The sequence below is a fragment of the Parasteatoda tepidariorum genome, chromosome 4 (assembly GCF_982258835.1).
Source record: "Parasteatoda tepidariorum strain Cologne lab strain chromosome 4, Ptep-v5.0, whole genome shotgun sequence".
Classification (NCBI taxonomy): Eukaryota; Metazoa; Arthropoda; class Arachnida; order Araneae; family Theridiidae; genus Parasteatoda; species Parasteatoda tepidariorum.
Window position 1 is genome coordinate 122,564,019 of NC_141758.1, and position 14,942 is coordinate 122,578,960.

Below are 14,942 nucleotides of genomic sequence, written 5' to 3' on the forward strand. Positions count from 1 at the left end.
AAACGAAAGGAATTCTGTTATACATTCATAGATTTGAAATTCTAGAGCTTTCTATTTACTTTTATTGTATATATCTATATATTATTGACGATATTTTTAATGTATGGAAAAACAGATGCTTTCAGAAAAAAACTATTTCAAAAAAGTTTCATTATTAATATTTTGAGTGTTTATTTTAATAGCATTTGTATGGCAATTGATTTTGAAGTCAATCCAACCTACCTAGAATTAATTCACCTAAAAAATTGCATCACTATTAATTATTTTTGTTTTTCGCTTAATGAGTGAAAATAGAGTATTTTCCAAATTTATATTCCAATGCACTTGTTTTTCCAAATTGGAAAGTTTCTGTTATGAATTTAAAGAAGCGTTATATTTATTTTGAAACACAACTAGGCAATTTATTTGCTCAAAAAATTGTGCAGTGTTTTAAAACCAAGCATAATATATAATGTGTATGGTTAGAAAAGTTATAAGCCTCATTTATTTTATTTATGTAAAAATCTCATATTATATATTTGTTTTTATTTATTTAATTATCTCGCATTGTTTTATACATATATATATATATATATATATAAATATCTCACATTACTTAACGCATGTTATTAAAAAATAAAACATATTAAGGAAATTGGTTGCTCTCAAGGAAGTAAATTTTCTGAAAAACGGAGCAATAAATATAACTTCTTTAAGTTCAGAAACTTTCTATTTATCATTTTTAAGTACATGTAGATATGTTCTATGCTTACGAAAAATACAGAGGTTTCGATAACTCTTTTCTGTACTCCTGTAATTTTTCAAGGTAAGAAATAAAGTATGACAAATTGAATAAAATTTCTTCAAAAACTTAAATGCGATTTAAAATTTTTTTTATTCAACTCAAACAAACTCGATATAAACTTTTTATTTCTAGCATTCATTGTTTTCCTATTTGAGAGAAGAAACAATTTATCTTCTCCTGTTTTTGTAACACATGGGTTTCTCTAAAAAAAAGTACAGTAAAACTTTCATTTCATAAGTATTAAATATGATACTGGATGGGAATTCAATTTGTCATACTTGGTACTTAACTGAATCGTTTCGAAATCGCTGGATTCAGCTAAGTACTACGAAATTCTCATTATTTCTAATTTGTTTTATATTACGAAATAAAAAAATATCGATTACGCTTTTTTTTAAAAAAAAAGATGTATGTTTGCAGAGTACAAATAATTGAGTTTCTTGGTCATTAAAATAATGAAAGGGTTTTAAATTGAAATTGTCTTTTAAAAAATGTCTTAAAAATTAATGTCTTGCAAAGGAAACTTAAGTGTCTGAGATCGAAGCCAAAATGTAACTGATATGATTTGTAACTTTCAAAATTCATTTTTAAACTTAAAAATTTTAGGCATCTAAAATATAGCTTTGAAAAAGGAAAACCTTAAATTTACTTTATTTAATATACTTAATTTAATGTTTTAACCGAAATAAGCATCATATCAAAATTATCTGAAATAAGAAAATTTTAAAAATTGTTTTGCTAGATTTAAAAATTATAACCGAGCAATCGGAGCATAAAACGCTGAACGTTAGTGCGTTTTTATTGTTACATTTTTGTATTTACATTGTTGCAATAAACGAATATACAAAAAGCAATTATCACCAAAAGAATTACAGTTCATGACAAAAAAAAATATTGCTCTCATTTTACTAATTTAGAAAGTTTCAGTAAGAAAATTGTAATAAATTATTCAATTAAATTATTAGTTTCTCCTTCCTTGATATGAAAGAGCCAAACTGTGGTTACTTAAATTTTGAATCCTTTTTGTAAGTCTACAGTTATTCGCGTTTTTACAATATTGTGTAACGTAAATACATAAATGCTTGCGCATACGCATCATGCATTATGTGCTTCTGATTAGAAGATAAGATTTTGTCCAAATTGTGTAAACTTATTTTTAAATAGAAAGTTTCATAATTAATTCCGTTCAGCACAAATATACAAAAAATTTCAAAAAGGAGAAAGAAGTGGTAATTTGATATTTAACCTAAATATAATGCTTTTTTGTTTGTAACTATTTGACTTTTAAAAAATATTGATTTTTCGTCAGCTAAAAACTCATATTTTTAAAACATCAATTTATGGAACTTATTTTTAGTGTTTAGCTTTTAGTGTTATGACAACTTGAATGCGTGCATAAAACGTTGAAGAGACTCAAAAGTGCCTATTTTCCAATTTCATTTTTATTTTAATTACACTTGGATTTTTATCTTAATTGAATAAAGCATGCTAATTAAGAAATCTAACAATTAAAAAAAGAATTAAGAACTCTAACGATTTTGTATTTTGAATATTAAGAAATAAATATTTGATATATTAGGGTAAAGAAAACTAGCTCTATGCTTTGAAACTTTCGATTTAGTTCTTCTATTTAAAGAGGTGTCAACTATTACGATTTATCCATAATTATTAGGGTTCCGTAGTCTAGATTACGACGTTACTGTTGTGTAATAAAACTTATGGCTTTTCAGAACTTTCGCAGTAATCTGTTAAAAATAAGTATTTTTCCCCCCTTAACTACCGAGAGTTCTGCAATTTTATCGCTTGCAACTAACATTCAAGAAAAAGTACCATTTAAGCATTTTTTAAACACTAAATTCATACATAATATCATACCTAAATAGAATAAAGTTAATAGGAAATTTCTTTAGGTTATATATATGATTGCTTATGTTATATGTTTAGGTTATGTATGTTATTGCTTATGTTATATATGTTTAGGTTATATATAGTATTGTAGGTTATATATATTCATATATTATTGTATATTACTGATTTCTAGTTTGAAAAAGTTGGCACTTCTATATTTATAGATTTTAAGTTTTCTTAACTTGATTTTAAAAACCTTAAATTTTCTTTTTTTCCATTTCTTCATTTTTGTTACACTATAAAAAAGTTGTAGTGATACAATTTCGGGTTTGTGGTTTTAATGATACTATGGCTCTTACTCTTTAAAGAGTTTTTAAAGTGTTGCTCAGAGATAACAATTATGCAAATTAAAATTTTGTTGGCTGTAAGTCTATTACTATTGAGTTATTATATGCTTGCAGTGTTCATAATTTATATTAGTCCTCTCAAATATCCTTTGTAATATTTCTGTGTATTCTTAAATAGAAAGCTTTTAGAAAATGTAATTGTTGGCTTAACATTCAGATCAAGAGTTTAAAATTGCCCATAAACTAATAAAATCGGATTAGACTGTAACCCCACCCTTCCTCTCTAAATTAACTTTCCCCTAAAAGATAAAGATTAATTACAATAAATTAATCAAGACCGATTGCTGCAAGATTTATTAATTTTCAATGGGTTTGGTGAAAATATTTTTTTAAGAAACATAGTTTATGTAGGTTAAAAAAACATTAAGAAAAAATGGAGAACTGAAGCACACAAAAAAGTAAAAAGATAGCCAGCTATTTTTCATTATTAAGAAATTTTATTAAGTTTTCTATTCTTTATCTGTGCAATTAGCCCACTTATATATTTCTAAATTGAGTTATTAAAGAGTGAATTATTAAGTAAACTTGTTACCCGTGATGTTACGTTTAATTGGTATGTTTCGTCTATTTTTTTTTAAATGTAAGGATTATTTTAAAGAAAAATGACGAGTTGTGATAAAGTAACTGATATACAATTAAAAAAACTAGACTATTGGAAAAATTGAAAACAATTAAAAACAAAACCAACTTGAAAGAGTTCGTGCTAAATGTAATATTTATTTTCTAATAAATAATTCATACATTTTAATTTCAATCCAATTTTTTTCAATCCAATTTTGAATTAATTAGGAAAATATTCTTATTATTAAATAGCTATATTCTGTTACAGTTGTGTTATAAAAAAATCAAATAACAAACGAAAAGCTGTAGCTGCGGGAGACTATTGAATGTTCATCTGTATCTTATCATTAAATTTTAAATTTTTAAAAATCCAAATCAAATCAAGTAAACTTTTACGTATTCGAAAATTAAAAGAATTGGGATATGAATTTGGATAGTTTTGGTTATCTGTCTAAATTTAAATATAAATGAAGACAAAACATTGAATTAAAATTTTTTTTAAGTTTACAGCATAATTTTGTTCAAATCTTTATAATTTCTTCAATAACTTGAATTTTAAAAATGCTTATTTGCAACTTTCTTTAAAGTCTTTATTTCCTTTTTAAAGAAGTATCAACAAAGTAATTTTGAGTTTAATTTTAGCGAAGTGATTATTAAAAATATACTTTAAAAATAAATTTAATCTTTTTTTTATAAACATATTTTTTAACTCTCGTTACATTTTTCGATCATAAATAAATTTGTGAAATATTATAAAATTTTATTTTGTATTTTCGCTTAATCATTTCACCTAAAACATTTTGAAGTACTAATTTTTTGTAAGAAAATGTTTTCTTATTTTATTTTATTGTTGCGTTGAGTTTAATTAACAGTGCTCAATGAATGAAAAAGTAGATTATCGCATGCTTTTTATCTTTTTCTAAAAGTGAGGAAAATATTAAACACCTGTGACATTTATAAGGACAATAGCAAAAAATGGTACTAAGTAAAAAAAAAAAAAATTCGCAACAAGACTTAAAAACGTTTTTTTTTTTCAAAAATATTTTGAATGAAATCAACGAATTTTCCACCCATTTTATTTGGTGCTTCTTTGCGATTGCCTAAGTTCACCAAATGGTAAGTTCAGCCCTACTCAAACACAGCAAGGATTGGTTATCCTAGTTGCCAATTGGCAATCATAAATGAGCAGTCTACCTATATTATTAGTCTATGAAAAAACTCTTCTGTATGTGCAGCTAACTTAATTTATTCTGTTTTGTGCCATACATAAAACAGAAAGTAATATTTTAAGTAATGCGGATAATGGAATGTGTTCAATGCCTTCTGAGTTCGAACTTTAAAGAAAAAGACCCAGTAATCATGTAGATAAGCTGATTATAAAACGTTATAAAAAAAACACATAAAAAATTGCGATTTGTCGACAAAGCTTAAAATTTAATTTACAAATTTGTGATATTATCGCGCATTGTTATCAAACGGTAACGAAAATGCGTTGAATGAATCATTATCAAAATTTCTTTAAGAATAATTGTAGTTGACTATCAAATTTATGACTTCGGTAGTCAAATGTCTACTTTTTACTTTTTAAAAACTGTTGAGCAATGTTTACTTTTGAAATATTTTATTTTTGATTTTAATATAGCGTTTTTTTTTCAGGGGAAACTAATAAATATTTTAGATTTTTTTAGCTTATCGAAGTCGTTCGCTTTGTGTTCTCTAATCTTACACAGATGAAGAGAGCAAGAAATATTTAAAACATTCTGCAATCTAGTCTTTTCGTATATTAGGTAAGTTTAATAATTATATGATAATGATTTTATTATGATTTGAAACGTATTTTCGTAAAATTTAATAACTAAAAGGAATTTTTTTATTTCCTAACCATTAAGATCAGTGACTTAAGCTATCTTTCTTATGAACGAAAATCTCGTACAGTGTGCAAAAAAAACTGAATTTTCTGAATATCCTTTGATTTAACGATAGAATTTTTCACTTAGTATGATTCGAATTTTAATGGTTCGAGGGCCAGATTCTTATTTGGATTTCTGATCCTCAAAATGGGGGGGGGGGGGAGTGAGTGTAGCCGGAATCTGGAAAATAATTTGTTTAAAAGAATGGCTAAGAAATTGATCCCTTTAACGTTAATTTTACTTCTTGCATACTTCATCATTACTCGAAGACTTTTTAAGATAATTGAAAACTTTTGGCCCACCGTCATAAAATTCACTTATCCAAAAATAATTCAGCATAAAAATGTTTTTAATAATTATTTATTACTTTATTTCATAATAGTTGAAAAATGTTTGAATAGTAAGGTATACAAAATTTTACGCAATTTTTAAAGAATGTAATTTTAACTGATAATGTACAAAATTTGAAAGAAATAGCAAATAGTGCTAGAGAAATTTAATTTTAAATATACCACATTTTTTAATGCAAGCACTAATTCACGTTTTATTAATAGTTCACAGTATTAACTCATCATCGTTCAAATAAAACCCAGGCAACAATTGCAGTCGAACTTTTCTTCAATACTTGCGTTATTACATTATTTCAACTCAAGCATTATGTCTATTCACAGTGATAATGATTGCATAGCTGAAAATAATTGCATTGCTATCACAATGATTGCATTTTTTAAATGTTTGAAATAATCAAACAGAATCGTCAACAGTTTTAATTATAACAATAGATAATGCTAAACCCATGAGAAATAGGCTTTTTTTAAACGCTTTTTCCCAACAACTAAAAAAAAAATTCTTTAATCATTTTAAGGGTGGGGGAGGTTAAAATTGCTTCTTGAAACCTCTATCTAAATTTTAGAATCTTTCTGCGTACGATTCTGTAGTTATGAGAGGAACACACGGGCCTACAAAGTCTTCCATTTATCATTAAAGATAATGTTCAAAATCTTTCATACTGATTATTAAAATCCGTGTATTTGTACATCATTGGTGTATTTGTACACCAGCAATTATATGTAAATTATTGAATTGTTACATAAGGAAAACTGTTTCATTCTACCACTGAAAAAAACAAACAATTTCTCAATGACCGTTGACACTTATGCAGTCTAATGGTCTGTATTTGTCCTCTTATAAATGATTAACAAATCTGACTATAAGACCTAATTAACAATTCTAAAATAAGAAAACTTGTTACGTTGAAAAAAAAGGGAGCTATCCACAAATAGGTTAAAAATCTTACCCAGTTCGTAATTTCAAGAATTTTAGAACTCTTGAATAAAATTATGCAAAAGAAAAATGGATGAAATAAATTTTCGTACCATGAAACCTTTATAAGTGTGAATATAAAATAGCAACTCTGATACAGATTGGTTGCACAAAATTTTTAAATGGATTTCTTTTTTCTGTTAATTTAAATTGATTTTAATCCAATTAACAATTCAGTCATCAAAGCTAATGGATGGTTGCAAATTATATTAAACAATCTCGTTGCATTTGAATGAAAATTATTAGGTTCTCTCTCATTTTCTTTTAAAAGATTAACTCTTTAATTAAAATTATTAGACTCGGATTTTTAAAAAAATTAAATTACAGTTATAAATAGATCTTCAGAAAGTTGCTTAGAGGGAAAGGATTCCTATTGAAAGTTCAGTTTCCGATAGCAATTTGAAACGACTCAAAACAGATGCTTGAAGTGAAATTAATGCATATATTTGTAAAATAGTTTTGTTTTATATAAATAATATTTTACTTATTACTATGATTCACATTCAAGTTGTAGTTTTCATTATATGGTTAAACTTTTTGTCTCAAAAGTCTTCGGATGTTTTTAATAAACAAGCAAAACTTTGCTTTTTTTTCCTTCCAAAATCGATGTGACCTATGCTTATTTGCACTTTTAAAACTTGAAGGATATCACCTGCTTGGAAGTACACTAATTTTATAAAGAATTGATACTTATATTATGTACCTCACTGGATTAATAGTTCAAAAAATTTTCAGAGCTCTCGAGTTATTTCATGAAAGCAAAAATCGTGTAGGCGACCCATGACTAAGTTATCTTCTTCCCTACAGTAGAAAAGAACTTATGCTTCGTTCTGGAATCCTGCCGCCCACTTCAAATGAATGTGTTATCTTTTTTTGGCAATTAGTCTCTTGTTTCCCTTATTGGTGCATAACTATTGAAATCAACTTTCAGTTTTATCAATAACTATTCCTCATTATTTTTTATTTGTTTTATGGTTAAAAATGCGTAGTTGTTTATAGCTTGTCAAAACAAGAATTCCGTATGAGTAATGTCGTCATAGCGGACTGTGTATAATAATTTAATGTTAAAAGGATAACAAAGATTAGAGTGTGACGTTATTATGAGCACTGCATTTTGCTTTCCGTAGTAAACAGAGAAGGTAAATGCTATAGGAGGTCAACAAAAAGAGCATTAGTTTGTTATCTATCTTTTCCCCTTTTCAAGAAGGAAAATGAGTTAGCCGTTGATAGCGCTCGTATTTGCTTTGTAAACTTTAAAGGAGTTTATTTAATGATGGAACAGATCTGACGACTACCTATGTTCAACTCCCCTGTCATGTCATTTTGAATCCAATCCGGAAGAAAAGAAATCAAGTATTGGCTTTCGTGGTGGTCTTTTTGATGGAGCTAACCCGCATTTGCGTTACATGGAGAGGAAAACCACGAACTGTTAGTTTGATGGCAAGAGGACTTTAAAATATCACTTTCTATCACTGAGGATACTTTACGTAAGCACTGTGGTTGGCGATAGCCGACTGTTTAACTCCTAGCGAGCAGCCATTGCTGGGATTCGAACCCGATTCACCCCATTGGACAGCGAACTCTCTATCCCCTGAGCCAACGCGGCTTAAGAGGTTAAGATTGTAAGAAAGAAATGAGTTGAAATGGTGTTAGATTTTTCTTTCTCTGCTCGAATTCCAGATATAAATAAAATGCCTTCATTCTTGCCCTTTTTCATTGCTCGCTAAATCAGCTGCTAAACTGAATTTTCCTCTTTTTGTTGCAATAACGGAAGGAAATCTTTTTAATTGTTTTATAAATGTCCATTTTTTGTACCTTTTAATATTAACTTTTCGTTGGTTACTTCGAAACTTATAGCAGACTTGTTGTTATTGGAGTACACAGAAACGTATCTTATGATTTAGATCTATTGTTTAAAATTGATGTCTTCATTATTTTATTTAAAAACAATATAAATTAATAACTCAAATTTATAAAGTTGTTGATTTTACTTTTGACACTTGAAGATCAAAGGGAAAGAACTGTTAATGTCCATAAGAGCTGATTCAGACAAAAAAATGAAATCGCATGGACTATAGCCGCTTGTGAACTGCACTGCCTATCTTCACTGCATAATAACTCTCTGAGAGAACAGATTCTTAAAATGCAACGAACGGAAATCCAATCAGTTTTGCGAAAAATGGACATCCAAACGGTTTGGCGAAAAATGGACCTATACAGTTCTCACCCGTTGATCTACAATTGTTTTGACATTATTCTCCCCAAAGTTATTAAAACTCTTTATTATTATTATTTCATTAAAGAGATGTTTAACCAAATTACAATTTTAAATTTCAAAACTTGTTCTCATCTAAATATAAAATCTATTATATCTTGTCTAAATATCAAATTGGGGTGAGATTTCCTAATAAGTGAAGTTTTTTTTTAGCCTTTATAAGGCCTTCGTAAGTATTATTCTCACCTACTTTATGAAGTTTTTCAATGTCGATGAGAATCTATTTTCCAGCCTGTTATTTATGCAACCATTGAACCACAAAAAATACAAGAGAAGAAAAAACAATGAAGAGTTATGTTACATAAATCTAATTTCATTATTTTTCATGGAGTTCTTTTTGCATTTATAATAGCAAGCATTCCAGTTTATAGGAATTTTTTTTACAATAGGTGAAATTTTTGAGCCGCGACAGTTCAGAAATAGAGCACGTTCGCCTTACAATTTGGTGAACTGGGTTCGAATCCATGCGAATGCTGGTCGATACGAATCCGCATCCGGCTTGCACCGACCACAGTGCTGACATGAAATATCTTCAGTGGTACAGGGATAGTGGGGTTAGAGTCCCTTTGCCGTTAGCCTAACTATAACAGGTTCTCGTGGTCTTCCTCATCATGTAACGCAAATGCGGATTAATTCCATCAAAAAATGTCCTCCACGAAGGCAAAATTTCTTCTAATACTTGATTCAAGAGTTTCCTTGTTTTCCTGATTGGATTCAAAACTACGGATTTGAACATTAGTAGTCGTAATCCCAAAAAGTGGGTCGGCTGTTCAACAACTGTTATAAAATAAAATAAAAATTGGTTAAATTTTAAAAACCCCATTCACCTTCCAAAAAAATGGTCTTGAAGTTTAAATTAATTTTTGGTAATAAGCTAAATTAATTATTTTTCTAAATCAATCTCAACACCAAGTATGTTTTAACTTAACATTACTTTGAAAAATGCCCTTAAGGGCTATAGGAGATTTTACCATTATACGAGGGTTGCTATTTATATTTCTGGCCTAATAATGAAAAAACAAATATGTAGGATCGAAATTGATTTTATTGTTTTTCAAAATATTCTCCATGATGATCAATACACTTTTGCATGCGTTTAAACCAATTTTCAAACCACTTTTTCCAGTCCGATTGAGGTAACTCCAAAACATGCATTTTGAATGCATCAGCCGCTTCTTCGGGGGTCGAAAATCGTTGTCCACGTAATTTATTTTTGATGTGTGGGAATAAGAAGAAGTCATTGGGTACCAAATCAGGGCTGTACGGCGGATGACCCATCAGTTCGATCTTTCGCTCCGTCAGAAATGCCTTTGTTTGAGTCGATGTGTGAGAGCTCGCATTGTCATGATGAAGAATGATTCGCCTGTTCTTCTGCTTTTTTCGAATTTCTCCGATGACTTCTGGCAAACAAATGGTCGTGTACCAATCAGAATTGACCGTCCTGCGTTTCTCTAACGCCACTGTTGCCACATGACCGTTAATGCCTAAGAAACAGGCAATCATTTGTTTCGATGTGCTTCTTCCTCGAACAACTTTTGTTGGTTTTGCCTCGCGTTGGAAGACCCATACAGTTGATTGCTGTTTTGTTTCCGGCTCATGTGCATAGATCCATGATTCGTCACCTGTGTAGATGTTATACACAGCCTTTGATGTACCTTGAACGTATTTTTCCAACATTTCCTTGCACCAATCGACACGAGCCTTTTTTTGAGCGTTCGTCAGATTATGCGGGATCTAACGCGAACAAATTTTTTTTAAGCTCAAATGTTCATGCAATATTTTATTGATGCTAGTCATACTAATGTCCAAAGACGCCTCTATCTCACGGTATGTCACATGACGATCTTGCTTTATCAGTTCACGCACAGCATCGATCTTTTCTGGCATAACAACGGATTTTGGACGACCTGCACGGGATTCGTCCTGAATTGAACATCGACCACGATTAAATTCGTTATACCAATTTTTTACAGTGCTGTAGGATGGCGCTTTATCGCTGAATAAAGAATTAAGTTCATCGAAGCACTCTTGTCTTGACAATCCACGTCGAAAGTTATGAAAAATAATGGCACGAAAATGTTCACGATTCAATTTACTGTCAACAACACAAATGAAGCTATAATGGTAAATTGTCCGCTGAATTTATGTTGAAAAATATCAAACTTTCGATTGAAATCGTCTGCGGTGGCCTAGCAACACTTACTGTTGCCAAGGCTAGAAATATAAATAGCAACCCTCGTATAAGGAACGCTTACATTTTAAAATTCTTTTCTTTGGAGGTAATTTTAAGAGGTGAGCACCCTCAAGCTATGCTTCTATTAAACCACGTTTCCTTACATTGTGAATTTCTCAAATCGAGTCTTTCCCTTGTTAATCAATCCTGTTTAAGCAACATTTTACAAAAAAAAAATAGACTTGACTAAATGATTTGCTGTAGTAACTGAATGTAAATGGTTTTAAATATACATTTTCCTCTTAAGTTATATTTTTAACTACAAGATGGTCCTTTTTTACTTTCTTCTTTGAAACTATGTTGGTAGCTCTGCTATGTGAATACAATTTATTATAAACGATTTGATTCCTATGAATACATTAAATAATTAAAATTCAAGACTATGAAAGATTACTTCAATGTTTTATTTTAAACTTTATTAAGTTTACAAATGATAACAAAGGTGCTGAGAAGTTTCACAACTGCTATAATACATCGCAATAGACTACACATTTCAAAGTATTTTTCAAAACAATCGTTACTGTAAATGTGTTTTTTACTTTCAATGTTTAAATATATCTTGTTTAAGTAAATTGCTATGCATAAGGAACAAACTATTTTTCTTAAATGAATGAGTATTAATAAATGCAATTCAATATTACGATTTGCCATTATGAATAGAATTTAATTTTCTTCATTTTTCCTAACTAGAATCAGAAGATAAACTTCAGTATTTATGTGTCTAACATTCATGAAATGAATCAATATAAAATAACTAAAAAGTATTGGTAAGTTTTAATTTAACTTTAAAAAGACTTTTTGAAGGGCGTTCTTTTTGTACTTATGTTGATAGGTAAGTTCACACTTGTAAGGTAAGACATTTATTTATCCTGAGTTATGCTTGGTGCGATACTGGAAGTACACGCACATTTATTGCTGGAATGAGGTAAAGTGGCTTTAATGCATTTTTTTCTTTGGATATGAAACAGAATTAATTTATTTCGGGTTTTTCTTTTTTCCGACGACTAGCACATTTTCGTTCCAGCGTGCCGCTCGCAACATACGTTCGAGATTTGCCCGCTTTTACATGCGGCGAATTTTGTTCATTCCGTTTTAACAACATTCGACATCGAACGCTTTTATCCATTATTCTAATTTTTTTCATCGGATTTTTGGCGTATTTCCTTTTTCTTTTTATTCGAATTACAAGCGACGAATTTCATTTTATTTTATTTTCGTTTTCAAATTCTAATTATTATATCTATTAATTTTTATATTAGTATTAGATCTCTGTTTGTTCGAGTTATGTTTCCTTTATTCATTTCTTTTTTATTTTTTTTATTTTACTTTCCAAATCATGATTCTCCAGTCCAATTGATCCAAATCTTTAATCCAATTTTTCCACCCTTTTCTCTATTCTTCTTTTCACTCTGTTTTCTAGTGTTTTTCAAATAGATGAATTTTTTATGACGTTTTTCACTTTTATGTTAGTTTGTGGTTGGGTTTCATGCAGATGTGTGTTTGGTTTTCACTTCCAATGCGTGTTGGCTTTTCATTTACAATCTCTGTTCGTTTTTTTTTCAATGGTTAATTTATTTATTTTTTTGGATAATTTTTCTCTCCAATGTTTCTTTTCCCAATTTATTATTTTTTTTAGCTTTATGAATGGGTGTTTTGTTTTTCTAATTGGTATACCACTTTTTCCTAATGTTTCTTCGATTTCGTTCCAGTGTGTGTGATCTTGTTTATGTTTTTAATGGTAGCATTTTTCTTTCTGTGCATCGAATGAAATTTGTGTTCGTTGTTTTTGTTCCTTTTTGTTTATATTATCTTGTTTATGTTTGATTTTCATCTTTCACTGGGTTCACTTTTATAATATTTCCATTATTTAATGAAAAAGTATGTATATTTTTACAATTTTTTTCAACCTTTTTATTTATTTATTTATTTTTTACAATTTCTTAAAGTGTTTTTAATGTGTTTGATAGATATTTCGAGGAATTTTTTTTAATGTTCTGCTATTCAGATTTTTTTTTCTTGGTTTGATCTGATGTAAATTAGTTTTCCACCCCATGTTTTTTTTATCTCTGTGTTTATTAGTTTAGTGATTGTTAAGTCGTTTTCCTTGTACTGTGTGCTTTTAATGTCGTTAACTTAATTTCTTTTCAGATTTTATTAATTTTTTCAGATTTTTTAAATTTTTTGGTTTTTTGGGACTTTAAATTATTTGATATCAATGCTGTCTCTAGTTTATTATAATGTAATGTAATTTAGGTTTGTAGGATATGTTTCTTCACAGTAGTCTGATAAATAGGGAACAACCTGACAAAATTGGATCTAGTTCGTTATTTGGAATCTGTGTGACTGAGATTAATTCCAGAATGATTTTGAACCTCCTAATATGAGTTTAGATACTAAAGAAAGATGCTTTCTGCTTATTCTGTAAGTAAGTTTAATTTTAATCCATTTTGTCAATTATTTCATATCCTGTAGTTAAATTTAAACCCTGAAAACATATTTCACGATACAGTTAATAAACAACTTCAAACTAAAAAGTAACCCAGAAAAATGAATACCTAATATACACTATATTTTATAAAATTTCCTTGAATAGAAAAATAAGCACTTTTATGACATAATTAGATTTAAAATTTTAAATAAAACTGATAATTTCCTTCTTTACGTATTTTGTCAAACAAAATTTTCGACAAAAATTTTTGTTAGCCATCACAGTTAAAAAACTGTTATAAGCGAATCAAATTTTAGCTGAGTTCTGACCTACGAAACACAAGATTGTTTTTTTTTTTCATTCAAAAGTAGGCGCTATAGTAGAAAATCGTTTGCTCATGTGACAAGAAGTTCAAAAGCAAGTTTTAATCAACGTATGATCCAGAAATACAAAAGTTTCAATAAAATTTCTCTCTCAAAATAAAATATCTGGTGGCAGCGGTCAACTGGTTGGATCCGGAAAGATAAAGTACAGGGTTGTGTGCCGGTGTTATTTTTATTGAACCACCTTACGTTAGAACAAAAAATAAATTGTCGTTAGATAAGGTCAAAAAATAGTTTTCACTTATTTATGACCAAACAACCACGTGTTTTAATTTTACACCAAACATTAACCGTTAAATACGGAATTGTTAGCCTGTCAAAACTTTTTATGTTCTCAACTGCTAAAAAAGTTACAGTTTAAACATTTTGTACCTAACTTCTACAAATTGATTTTATTTTACAACCGTCGTTAAACAGGTAACCCAATTTTTCGGGCTTAAGACCAGGGGAGAGTGTGGTCAATTGTAACAGAGCAAAAATTTCGAGTGTCTGATTCTGGATTTGGTTCCTAGGTGGCGCACAAGGTGTATTTAATAAATCTACATGTACACCCCTGCTGGCAACCATTTTTATGTACTTTTGAAAGAGTTACATCACAAAAGATATTTTCACACTACGCAAGTACTTTTTTTGGTATTAGAATATTATATTGTTACAAAGTAATTTTGTTTAAACAAATAAAAATTATTAACCGAATATGTAAGTGGACACCTTAATTAACATTTCAATAAAAAAAAATTAGTTTTGTTGATTAACTAGCATTGTTTTTGCCAAATGAAGCTGAAATGGC

The 14,942-nt window shown here is 28.9% G+C and overlaps 1 long non-coding RNA gene across 6 annotated transcripts in view; it reads left to right on the forward strand.

Annotated features, from left to right (window-relative positions):
* The first annotated feature begins 427 nt into the window (after window positions 1-427).
* The window catches only part of LOC107442806 (uncharacterized), a 194,239-nt gene continuing 179,724 nt past the window's right edge, over window positions 428-14,942 (forward strand). Inside the window, exons 1-2 of one of the 6 annotated variants that reach the window (XR_015433401.1) lie at window positions 428-5,387; window positions 12,032-13,762. This is a non-coding gene — a long non-coding RNA (uncharacterized LOC107442806). The remainder of the gene's footprint in view (window positions 5,388-12,031; window positions 13,763-14,942) is intronic. The other 5 variants (XR_015433400.1, XR_015433396.1, XR_015433398.1 and 2 more) reach the window with 5 other exon arrangements.